The 10,212-nt window shown below is 40.2% G+C and overlaps 1 long non-coding RNA gene across 4 annotated transcripts; it reads left to right on the forward strand.

Moving 5' to 3' along the window:
- The first annotated feature begins 382 nt into the window (after positions 1–382).
- LOC103938982 lies at positions 383–2,591 on the forward strand. 4 transcript variants are annotated; one of them, XR_007261099.1, is made up of 6 exons: positions 383–722; positions 791–910; positions 1,006–1,071; positions 1,334–1,583; positions 1,849–2,136; positions 2,418–2,591. It is a non-coding gene; the product is annotated as an uncharacterized LOC103938982 (long non-coding RNA). The 4 variants fall into 4 exon arrangements; XR_007261097.1 differs by having other exon boundaries at positions 802–910; XR_007261100.1 differs by having other exon boundaries at positions 809–910.
- Positions 2,592–10,212: the final 7,621 nt, after the last annotated feature.

The raw sequence follows: 10,212 nt of genomic DNA on the forward strand, positions 1-10,212 counted from the left end.
CTTTCTATAAAAAAAATTAATATAAGATGTTGACGTGGCTTAACCGTGACCGTTCAAATAGGAGAGAAGAAGAGAGAAGGAAAAAAAAGAGAGGAGGAAATCTTACTCCGCATGTTAGATGCTTTAATTCGGATCAGGGTCCTCTCCTGATCTAAGGATGAATATCCTCATGACTAAGGAGTGTGGACCGTTAGATGAAAATCCAACGGTTATAATTATTATAACTTTAAAGGGATTCCCTGTTTATAACCGTTGAATTTTCATCCAACGACCCACACTCTTTGATCATGAGGATCCTCATTCTTAGATCAGGAGAGGATCATGATCCCTTTAATTCTTAATAAGTAATTTCCTGTGTATTTGTGATTAACTTGGGCATCAATAGAGCAGATAAAAAAGCTGTGAATACTGTCTTCCCTTCCCAAACGTCAACTCTTCCCCTTCTTTCTCCCTGCTCCCTTCCACCTTCATTCTCTCTCTCCTCCCTTCGTTATCCTCTCTCCCCCTCTTCTCTTTCATGTAGCAGCGCCACCGTCCTCTAGTCACCAACAATCGTCTAATTATACCTCTATAATCCTCTTCCCTTCCTCTTTTCAACCCCACAAGTTAGTTTCTACAAATTCGAAGCCGAAGTTCCTCAATTTCAGATCTAAGAAACGGTGACTGCGGGTTTTCCGACCAATTCCGGCGAAGTCTGCCGAAATTGGACCTCAACCCAAGAGGTAAAAATGATCCTCTCTTTGTGAGTTGTTCTCTAGTGTATGTGCTTTCTCAAAATAAAAACTTTCAGTGTTTGGATAGATTCTAGATTTCAAATTTGAATACGATTTTCCATATGCGTGTCGAAGATTGGGGATGAGGAAGGTGAATCAAGGTTTAAGGTGAACAGGGTGATTTTCTCATTGCACTGGTAATTTTTTTTCCATTCTTTGTTGGGAATTGTGATCCTGGGCGTATGGTGGTTGTGTTATATGATTCTGATGTTGGCTTTGTTGATGCTTTTAGAGGAATTTGTGGAGCATGATGTCGTGCATAAAGCACTTATGGCCCTTTTGAGGCAATATGGTAAAGGTATATTTGTGATCTTCAAATTAAGTGATATTGCACGATTACAGATTACATGTTTATTACAAATTAACTGATGTTTCATTACATCAAATTGTAAGTTAGCATTTTTATTTATAAGTAAATATGTATATATGTACAAATGCATACACATTTTATGTATTTTTCTTACTAGCCTTAAGTTCAACACTTGATACATCTAGGATCATCGAAATCTCTCTCTTTCATAATGTACCTCATCTTCTTGAATGTACATCTTCTTTGACAGCATTATTCAAGCACATTGGGAGTGTTGAGGAACCAAGCACATATGAGATCATTCGGGAGAAGGTTTAAAGCTTCATTAGAGATAAGATGAGAATATTACTTTTTTGAATGCCCAATATGATTGTTAACATGTATCTCTTTAAGATAACTAGATGTTAAATGATCAAAATTGTACGTATTTCCTATTAAAGCTGAAATTTTGAAGCCTCAGGAGAAAATGGAAAGGCATATTACTGGTTCGATAAAAAAAGGTATGTACATGATTGCTGTGTCAATTGTCTCCATGGCATGTCTAGATTTAGAGTCTTGGAACTGTGTACTTAAGCTCCTATGATAGTATTATTTGAGTGTGGCATGATGTTGGTTTTCTGTATTGCTTTGTCGCCTCTATTTAGTAAATCTATATGTTGTTCTCTTCCCCTCATGTTACCTTTAGTTAAAAGAAATCTCTTCAATTTTATTTTACTTTTCTGTTGCAAGGTTGTATATAAATAATATGACTGAGTTCAATTGCAGAGTTTGGAAGATGTGACTGGTGCAGACTTTAGAATGTTTGTGGACTTCTTAAAATGTCTGAGCATATTTGGGGAGAGAGCGCCTGCTGAATGCATGAAAGAACGTACTGGACTTGTTGAAAAACCAAGCGGATTTAGATGCCCAATTCAATGTGGCACTTGTTTTATTGTGTTGATTTAAGGATAAAGAATAACAGCTTCTGACCAAGCCCAACATGCAATATCGGAATTGACTGCTGGAATGTTGGATGATGACAAGGGTGATTTTCTCGGCACTGCAATCCGTGAGGTCTCTTTTCCTTTTCACAAATATAATATGACCTAGAATGTAAGAGTCGATGCATGTCTATCTCTTTCTTTTTTCTAAGGGCACGTAATCACCTAGAAATTGACTTAGCTTACTTATAAAAGACAATATGAAGACAATTTCTGTTTTGAAATTAGTTGTAACAGGAAAAATCATGTTCATGTCCAATTCAATACTTTTGCTTTAAGTGCATACTTATAAAACAAATTCTTTCTATGTTCCATCTCATGTTTTTCCATTTTCTCCCCACATATCACTAATAGCTTGGAGCAAAAAGATGTTACAAGGATTTGGAAAACGAGAACTTGGGATCAGTTAAAGTGGTGCTATGCATTTATAGGAAGCTGTTATCTTTGTGTAAGGAGCAAATGTAAGTTTGAAGTAGCTTAATCTTGTAACAGAATTGTGATTTTGGTAAGGGAAGCTTTTGTCATTTATCCCTTCATTGATTCTAAATTTTCAGTCTATTTGTTACCACTCATCTTCACCGACATTTGTGCAAAATTGTTTAAAAGATCAATTATGTAAATTTGTAGTTGTATTCTTATATCAATGATATTACAATTTGTTTTGTCACCACCAAAAAAAAAAAAAAAAAAAAAAATTATGAAATTGCAATCTGGGTGCCCGTACCATACAAGGCATCCTTTTTTATTTTATTTTATTTTTTTTAAACACAATTTGCAATTTTGACACCAATGATTTAGGGTGGTACTATTTTCAGATGCCACCAATGTATTAAGGATAGCTATCACTAGTAGAAAAAAAAGCTTGCGCGACGAAATTACAAATTTTGTCGCACAAGAGCACCTTGCACGACAAACACAAAATGTCATCACGCAAAACAGAGAGGAAAGAAACAAAAATTGCAAAACGAAAAACTTCGTCGCGCAAGGCAACTTTACGCGATGAATAGGCCTTGTTGTCGTGCAAAGTCAACAAGAAAAACATACGGGAAATTACTTTGGCGTGAGTTGGCGCGAGAACCTTGCGTGACGAAAATGAACTTTGCGCGACAAAGATTTCGTCGCACAAGTTCTTGCCAGCTTTAACTCTGACCATTCTCTGCAGGTGAATCAGGAATCAATATTGCATTTAGTACAGATGTTTGAGTGACGAAGAATTCGTCGCACAAAGGCCTCATCTTTCCTATAAATATGTTCTTCTATTGTCCTTATTCTTCACAATTCTATTCTCTTTATTCGTCACAATTTTGTTCATGGTGAGATGGAGGATAAAAATAAGGATCAGAGCATGACCGACGCCAACCCGAATGATTTGAGGCAGCATTTTCAATTCGCGCATGCGATTGCTGTAGCCATGGGGAACAATTGTCCTACTGCTGAGTGGCGTTCTTGGAAAGATGTGCCCGAGGATGTGAAGAAGGCGGTGATGGAAGAATTATTAGTAAGTATATTGTTGATGGATCAATAAGTAATTTTGTGAATTTTTTTTATTATATGTTGGAATTAATTATTTGCATATGTGTAACAGTGGAAGTATACTCTTGATGATGATATGAACGAACAGTTGATGAAGTTGATGGAGGATGCGTTGGAGGGAGGATACAATAGGTGGCGTTATGAAGTCCAGCGGAATGGAGGACCATCGAAATAGCAGTTTTAAATTTATGTTTTATATGACAATATTTAAATTTAAGGTTTTTTTTTTAAATTTTATAAGTTATGTATTTGGACTTAATTAGGGTTTAATTCATGGATGGGTTTTTAAATAATTGAATGCATTAAATCAATTTATTTATGGTTTTATTTATTTGTAGAATAAATATTATAACTAAATATTTGTTTGCAATTATTTTATTGAAAGTTTTTTTTTTTTTTTTGTCTTCCGATATTTGTGCAATGAAAAGTAGTAAGCATCGCATAATGGCTCTATGACAGCCCGTTCCGAAAATTTTAAAACGTACGCGTGAAAAGACGATTTTGCCCCTAGTGTGAAATTTTGTTGCGTGGTTGTTTTTGAGCTTGGTGTGGCTGATTGTGGACCACACACACACTCTCCCATATTTTCCCTCACCCTTTCCCCTATCCCTGCACCTGTCCCGTGCCATTTCCCTTCCCATTTTCATATCCCTTATACGGACACACCCCAAAACCCTTGTAATCTTCACAGATCGAAGAAACAAAGTACATATCTATCCTCGTGAGGTCCATTGGAGTTCAACCATACCCATTTCAGGTAAGGATACCTTCGTTTTCACGTCGAACTCGGGATACCCCGATTTTGTTACTGTTCATGCACACGTAAATTCTTATGTTTTTGGGAATTTCAAGCTTGTAGGAAGCTTGGTGAGGTCCTTAGGAGGCTCGGGGTGGTTCGTTTGAAGGTTTTGGACATCGGGATCGTGAGTTTCGAGGTTGGCCGGAGTTGGGGGTATTTTCCCAGCGAGATTCTGTGGATTTTAGCACTTGAAAGTGGTATGATTTTGTTCCTCTCATTGTAAGCTTCAATTTGGTACCAATTTTGTGAAATTTGGTTGAAAAACGAAGAAGATATTACGATTTGAAATTTCCCCGATTTTCCGGAACCGGCGACGGCGGCGGAGCCTCGCCGGAGAAGACGACGGAATATTCCGTTAATTTGGACGGAATATTCCTAATGCCGTTGACGGAATCCGTTAAAGTTAACAGAATATTCCTGACGGCGTTAACTGACGCCGTCAGCGTGCCAGGCACGTGCCTGCGCGTGGTCGGCGCGTGGGGGCGCGTGCGGCGGTGAAATTTTTTTCTAAAAATATGGGGATATTCCTGAGGTTGAGTAGATCACGTTGGTGTATTCATACACCCCATTTGAGCATTGTATGAGAAGTTTTTTCATAAGGTTGGTTATGTGTTTTAAAATTAACGTTTTTATAGTTGTTTCACATATAGGTGATACCTACCCCGAGGACGAGCGTGGTCACTCGAGGCAAGGGGGTTACGACCCTTCCACATACCAGTGAGTGGGCTTTTGGTTTTCCGTATATACCTATATACTTATACTTTTCCCAGAAATTGATTTAGAACGTTTATTCGTTTATATGCTATGCCTATAGTTTGCCGTTGTTTATGCATTGTTAATTGTGTGTGTGTATATATATATATATGTATGTTTGGTGCTGCGAATGCACAGGTAAGTGCCAGGTGAGTATGATTACGTTTATGTTCAGTAGTGTTTTGAGATGCATATAGAGAGCTCATAACCTGCACCCCCGGTGTTAGTGCTCCCACCCAGAGTTGGGCACAGGCCTTCACGTGATGTTCACCTCCCGCACCACACGCTCATCTTGGATCCAAGTTAGGTGCACAGTCCTGTCGTACAGACCACTTTAGGTGGTTCCGACTTATAGGTGACCCGCGATTATTCGCCCAGCCTTCACGTGATCGTAGCACTTGAGCGTATATATATATTACACCCAGGCTTGTCGTACAGACCACTTTAGGTGGTTCCGACTCGTGTGCAGGTTTAGTTAGTGAGATGGAGATTTGAGCTCTAGATTCAGCTGTACAGGTCACGTTAGGTGACTCCGGCTGACAGATTATATGACATTGATGTGATATTACCTGAGCACTTGCATTTTACTTTGAGGTTTTGGCATAGCATATTCCTGAGCATGACTTTTATATATATATATATATATATTCTATTTTCTGGGAAGTATACAGGTTTTACGGCGAGGAGTTAGAACTTATTTATTAAATGGTTTTCGAAAAACTTTGTTTTTGCCCCCTCACGCTTTTGTTTTGCACCCCTCCAGGTTCTAGTTGGCTAGCACGTTTGGTGGTTTCCCTGAGGATTTCCCCAGCATATCTGACAGACCACCACCAGTGTAGGACCACCTTCGGGTGTGCTCTTGTTGTGTCGTTTTTTCCCGGACTGCATTAGGCTTTCATGCTCTGAACTTAGTGTTCACACTTACGCTTGCACTTGTTCGTTATTGCTTTGTGTAAAGCTAGTTTTATTTATTCGTATTATTATTTTATTAGCTTCCGCACTGTGCACATGGTTACGTCACTTCCACGTGACGGCCAGCATGCCCTGATCTCGATCGGGGTGTGTCAGGCTCTTTGAGTGACAAATATATTCGTCGCGGAATATGAATTTATGTGACGATTACCATTATTCATCGCGTAGAGGGTTTTGAAGACATAGTTTGACTGGTCAGCGAAGCATTAAACGCTAACATTTATAGTGGGCAGTTATGAGAACCTTGCGCGACGAACCATTGGTCGCACAAAGTGTGTGGAGTTTTATATAAACACGATTTCAGAATTCCATTTTGCAAAGGTTTTATATCAAACGATGGCTGATTCAGTTTCAGAGTCAACGAAAGGTGTGGATAGGGAAGGATCTCATAAGGGGAAAGGTAAAAATAAATTATTCTTGACTTAATTGTTTTACAATTGATATGGTTGAAATTGTTGTTTTAATAGGCTATATTACGTTTTAAATATTTGTGGTAGGAAAAAAAAAATGAAGAAAGCTGTGGTGACATTAGAGAAATACCGACGTAAGCGTTTACCCTCGTTTGCTGACAAAAGTTCGGCTAAAGCATACGCTGAACTTAATTACAATATAGGGGGATTGGTTGGGAGAAGTGTTCTATCGACTTTAACTCTTGGAAAATGGTGCCTGTGGACGTGAAGAACTCAATGGTGCAACAGTTATCGATAAGTTTATATTATAGAATGTGTAGTTGTTTTTGTTTAAAAATAATTTGTTTGCCATATTTAATTTAATTTTCTTGCCATTACAGATTGTTTGGGATGTTGATGAAACCAATGAGAAGCAGTGGAAGTATGTGGATGACATTTTGAAGAAGAAGTTCCAGGAGTACAGCGAGCTGCAAATCATGCACAAGTTGATATTGCCACTGTCGATGCACCTGCTGATGACGTAGAGGAAGAGTGATCAAATTTGAATTTTTTTTTATGAAATAAAATTTATTTAAATGTTATGTATTTGAACATTATGTTGGAGTTTATTTTAAAAATTTTTGTTACATGCATGGAAGGCTTAATGTAACAGCCCGTTCCGAAATTTTAAAACGTACGCGTGAAAAGACTATTTTGCCCCTAGTGTGATTTTTCGTTGTGTGTATGTTTTTGGGTTTTTGTTGGCATGTTTTGGGCCACACACACTCTCCTACACCGTACACCATTTTCCCTATCCCTGCACCCTGTCCCGAGCTCCCTTCCCTTCCCATTTCCTACCCAGGTGTACGGACATACACACAAACCCATCAAACCTTCACAGATCGAAGAAATAAAGTACATATCCATGCTCGTGAGGTCCATTGGAGTCTAACCATACCCATTTCAGGTAAGAATACCTTCGTTTTCACGTCGAACTCGGGATACCCGATTTTGGGTACTGTTCATGAACACATAATTTCTTATGTTTTTGGGAATTTCAAGCTTGTAGGAAGCTTGGTGAGGTCCTTAGGAGGCTCGGGGTGGTTCGTTTGAAGGTTTTGGACGTCGGGATCACGAGTTTCAAGGTTGGCCGGAGTTGGGGGTATTTTCCAGGCGAGATTTTGTGGATTTTAGCACTTGAAAGTGGTATGATCTTGTTCTTCTCGTTGTAAGCTTCATTTTGGTACCAATTTTGTGAAATTTGGTTGAAAAACGAAGAAGATATCACGATTTAAAAATTTCCTGATTTTTCGGCGCAGGCGACGGCGTTGGAGTCTCGCCGGAGAAGACGACGGAATATTCCGTCAGTTTGCACGGAATATTCCTAACGCTGTTGACAGAATCCGTTAAAGATAACGGAATATTCCTGACGGCGTTAACTGACACCGTCAGCGTGCCTGGCACGTGCCTGCGCGTGGCCGGCGCGTGGGGGCGCGTGCGGCGGTGAAAAATTATTTTAAAAATATGGGGATGATCCTGAGGTTGAGTAGATCACGTTGGTGTATTCGTACACCCCATTTGAGCATTGTATGAGAAGTTATTTCTTAAGTTTGGTTATGTGCTTTAAAATTAACGTTTTTATAGTTGTTTCGCATATAGGTGATACCTATCCCGAGGACGAGCGTGGTCACTCGAGGCAGGGGGGTTACGACCCTTCCACTTACCAATGAGTGGGCTTTTGGTTTTCCGTATATACCTATATACTTATATTTTTCCAGAAATTGATTTAAAACGTTTATTCGTTATAAGCCATAAATTATATTGCCGTTTGTTATGCATGATTAGTTGCATTTATATATGTGTGTGTATTGGTGCTACGGACGCACAGGTAAGTGCCAGGTGAGTTGTGATTTATGTTTACATTCAGTAGTGATTTGAAATGCATAGAGAGCTCATAACCTGCACCCCCGGTGTTAGTGCTCCCGCCCAGAGTTGGGCACAATCCTTCACATGATGTTTACCTCCCGCACCACACGCTCAGCTTGGATCCAAGTTAGGTGCACAGTCCTGTCGTACAGGTGGTTCCGACTCGTAGGTGACCCGCGACTATTCGCCCAGCCTTCACGTGATCGTAGCACTTGAACGTATATATATATTACACCTAGGCCTGTCGTACAGACCACTTTAGGTGGTTCCGACTCGTGTGCAGGTCTAGTTACTGAGATTGAGATTTGAGCTCTAGATTCAGCCGTACAGGTCACGTTAGGTGACTCCGGCTGACAGTTTATATGATATTGATGCGATATTACTTGAGCACTTGCATTTCATTTTGAGGTTTTGGCATAGTATATTCTTGAGCATGATTGGCACATATATATATATATATATCTATTTTCTGGGAAGTATACAGGTTTTATGGCGAGGGGTTAGAACTTATTTATTAAATGGTTTTCAAAAAGCTTTGTTTTTGCCCACTCACGCTTTTGTTTTGCGCCCTTCCAGGTTCTAGTTGGCTAGCACGTTTGGTGGTTTCCCTGAGGATTTTCCCGGCATATCTGACAGACGATCACCAGCGTAGGACCACCTTCGGGTGTGCTTTTGTTGCGTCATTTTCTCCCGGACTGCTTTAGGTTTTATGCTCTGAACTTAGCGTCACACTTACGCTTGCGCTTGTTGTTATTACTTTATGTAAGACTAGTTTTTATTTATTCGTACTATTTATATTATTATTTTATTAGCTTCCGCATTGTGCACATGGTTATGTCACTTCCACGTGACGGCCAGCATGCCCTGATCTCGATCGGGGTGTGTCAGTTTGGTATCAGAGCCAGGTTTGGCAGTCCTGTGTTTTTGTGATTATTCTAATGGTTTTGGTGTCTTCTGTCAGAATTATGCCGCCTCGTCGGGAACCACGTCGCTCTGCTGAGCCTAGTTTCCCCGATATTGCTCAGCTAGGGGAAGCTATTGCTACAGCTATTCAGTCGGTGATCCGCCCTCCCCAGATGACTCTTTTGGAGACTATGTATAATTTGAAGTTGGATAAGTTTGAAGGCAACGAGGGTCATGAGGGTGCGGAGCGATGGTTAGAGCATATTGAGAAGACTTTTCGTGTTTTGCACAGTCAGGGGAATCTCCCTGTCGAGAAGTGGGTTGAGACGACATCGTGGTTTTTGGGTAAGGAGTCTGCGTCCTGGTGGGAGCAGGAACTTCATCGTTTGACTCCAGCTGAGAGGACTGATTAGGATGTTTTCCAAGAGTTGTTCAGGAGAAGATTTGTGCCTCCTGAGTATATTGATCGAAAGAAGTAGGAATTTACTGAGTTGAGACAGGGGAAGTGGACAGCGAATGAGTACTACCGGAAGTTTACTGATTTGTCTCGCTATCATCTAGATGTTGCTAGTAATCCAGCGGAGATGCTTCGTCATTTCCGTTTAGGCACTAAGAAGAAGTGGCGTTCGATGGCGACCACTACCCACTGTGATACCTACCAGGAGTTTTATGAGATTCTGCTGAGGATTGAGGATTCAGAAAATATGCCAAGCGAGAGTGAGGAGGAAGAGAAGGATGGTAATCAGAAGAATGATGATAAAGGTAAAGGTCAGACGTCAGGCGTCGCTCGGACCTCGTAGGACACAGAACTTCAAGAGGGGTGGCACTAGTTCTAGCTCTTCTAGCGGTGGTTTTAGCGCCACTGGTCAGGGAC

This window comes from the organism of the source record quoted next, unplaced genomic scaffold (genome assembly GCF_019419815.1).
Source record: "Pyrus x bretschneideri cultivar Hongxiangsu unplaced genomic scaffold, Pyrus_bretschneideri_v1 Contig36, whole genome shotgun sequence".
NCBI classification, from domain to species: domain Eukaryota; kingdom Viridiplantae; phylum Streptophyta; class Magnoliopsida; order Rosales; family Rosaceae; genus Pyrus; species Pyrus x bretschneideri.